Genomic DNA, 2,500 nt, shown 5'->3' on the forward strand with positions numbered 1-2,500 from the left:
TTTAAAGATATTTATTTCTCATTAAAAACATAATATTGTCACTTACATGAGAACATAAAAATATGATGTAATAATTTATCCGCCGTTCTTTAGATGTTCAGTACATACATGTTACACATTATAGTACTTATTCTTCTTCACAAAATTTAAGATTACACACTTTTACAGGGCACTGTCACATAACAAACAATTTCAGACATGTGTTTTATAAAAACTTTGAAACAATATAGTCTGATAGGTCACGTTTAAATGTTTTTAGTGACCTAATCTTTTTGAGAGATGAAGGTAGACTATTAAAAAGTGGTGCGCCCTCGTAAATAAACATACGCTTGCCGTAATTTGTTCTTGTCTTAGGTAGTATCAAGTAGCTGGCTCGTCTCGTGCTGCGTTTAGACGTTTACATGTTTAGTTTGGGTGAGTAAGATTGATGTATGATAAGAATTTTGATTTGATTTGAAATATATTTTTTTTTGGAGGTTTTTTATTTGGTTTCGGAGGGAAAATGAAATGTACGTGTCGCGCGTTTATTACTGAACATTATCGTACTCGTTTTTAAAAAAGAAAAAAAAAAAAAAAAAAAAAAAAAACGATTTTTTCTTCGAAGCCGCAATGCATATTCAATATTATGTTATTAATAAATAGTAAAATCAAATCAAAATCACTTTATTCACATATCAGAGAGTTTACACGTTCATATCGTTCGCGTGCACCACACATACGGCAGTCGGCGTCGAGAGTCGAGTCCGTAGCGAACGGTTCGCGACGCCGAATTCAACGCCGCTCAAGTTTTTTCTTGTAAAAAGAGTGAAAAACGCACGCGACAAAAATACAAAAACGCGCACAACACCAACCACCCCCAGCCACAACAACTGCTGCTGTTTTATTATTCTCGTCGTCGTCATCGTCATTCATATTTTATTTAATATATATTTATATTTGAGTAAGTTTGTGAATGCGCGCGATGATAACGACGATGATATAATAACAATACGGTTGTTGGTACTCTCGGGGCAGAGAGCTGGTGTGTCTGTGTCTGTGTTTGTGTCGCGCGTTGTTTTATATGTTCTTTTTTTACAATATAAAAAATGAGACAGACTCACCGCGCTGTGTCGATCGAGCGTTTTCGAGTTTCCCTATGCGGATGATATTTGATTTGGTGATTTGAAAGGTTTTTTGTGATTTCGTTTCTCATAATTCCTCTCTTCACTCTCTCTACAGTATCATACGCTGCGGCGATCCTCGTCACGTTGAAAGCGATCGTGTAAATTTTTTGCGCGCACCAAGACGCCGACTGGGCTTCGACGGTTTCCCTCTGTTAAGATTTTTAACGTGAGGGCCCGCAAGCCGGAACGCGTCGCGCATTTCACGCGTGCGAGACGTTCACGCTCCTCTCAAGCACCGGGCGTCGATCCGATTTGTGATCACGACGTGTACCGATATTAATACGTTGATACCGCTTCTATTGCGTGTCATCATTTTTATTATTACCCGAAGGGACTCTCGTTACTGAACTTTCATAACATACAATCGGCCCATCGCCGATTTATGATTCGTTCAACGCGCACCGTATGCCTTTGAGATATATAGTATACAGTGCGCGAACGGATATCTCACGATATGTTCAAGATGTCATAGTCGCGACGCCCTAAGGGGAGATCGCGACGCATGACGCGCTGAGCGCGACAACAATCGTTGTTTGCAGCAGCTCCCTGGTTGATCCTGCCAGTAGTTATATGCTTGTCTCAAAGATTAAGCCATGCATGTCTCAGTGCAAGCCGTATTAAGGCGATACCGCGAATGGCTCAATATATCAGTTTTGGTTCCTTAGATCTTACTCAGTTACTTGGATAACTGTGGTAATTCTAGAGCTAATACATGCAATCAGAGCTCTGACCAGTGATGGGATGAGTGCTTTTATTAGATCAAAACCAATCGACGGAGGGCCTCGCGTCCGAAGTCGTTAATTTTGATGAATCTGGATAACTTTTGCCGATCGCATGGTCCAGTACCGGCGACGCATCTTTCAAATGTCTGCCTTATCAACTTTCGATGGTAGTTTCTGCGACTACCATGGTTGTCACGGGTAACGGGGAATCAGGGTTCGATTCCGGAGAGGGAGCCTGAGAAACGGCTACCACATCCAAGGAAGGCAGCAGGCGCGCAAATTACCCACTCCCGGCACGGGGAGGTAGTGACGAAAAATAACGATACGGGACTCTTACGAGGCCTCGTAATCGGAATGAGTACACTTTAAATATTTTAACGAGGAACAATTGGAGGGCAAGTCTGGTGCCAGCAGCCGCGGTAATTCCAGCTCCAATAGCGTATACTAAAATTGTTGCGGTTAAAAAGCTCGTAGTTGCATTTGTGCGCCGCGCTGTCGGTGCATCGCATCCGCGGTGATACTGACACGTCTGCGGAGCATATCGTCGGTGAGCCGGCGGTAAAACGCCGGTTCAATATCAAAATCCTATCGCGGTGCTCTTCAGTGAGTGTCGAG

The 2,500-nt window shown here is 42.4% G+C and overlaps 1 non-coding gene across 1 annotated transcript in view; it reads left to right on the forward strand.

The window, feature by feature from the left end:
* Window positions 1–1,706: 1,706 nt before the first annotated feature.
* The window catches only part of LOC126977635 (small subunit ribosomal RNA), a 1,905-nt gene continuing 1,111 nt past the window's right edge, over window positions 1,707–2,500 (forward strand). The window contains exon 1 of the ribosomal RNA XR_007732309.1: window positions 1,707–2,500. This exon is cut by the window's right edge and continues 1,111 nt beyond it. This is a non-coding gene — a ribosomal RNA (small subunit ribosomal RNA).

This window comes from Leptidea sinapis, chromosome 45 (genome assembly GCF_905404315.1).
Source record: "Leptidea sinapis chromosome 45, ilLepSina1.1, whole genome shotgun sequence".
NCBI lineage: Eukaryota > Metazoa > Arthropoda > Insecta > Lepidoptera > Pieridae > Leptidea > Leptidea sinapis.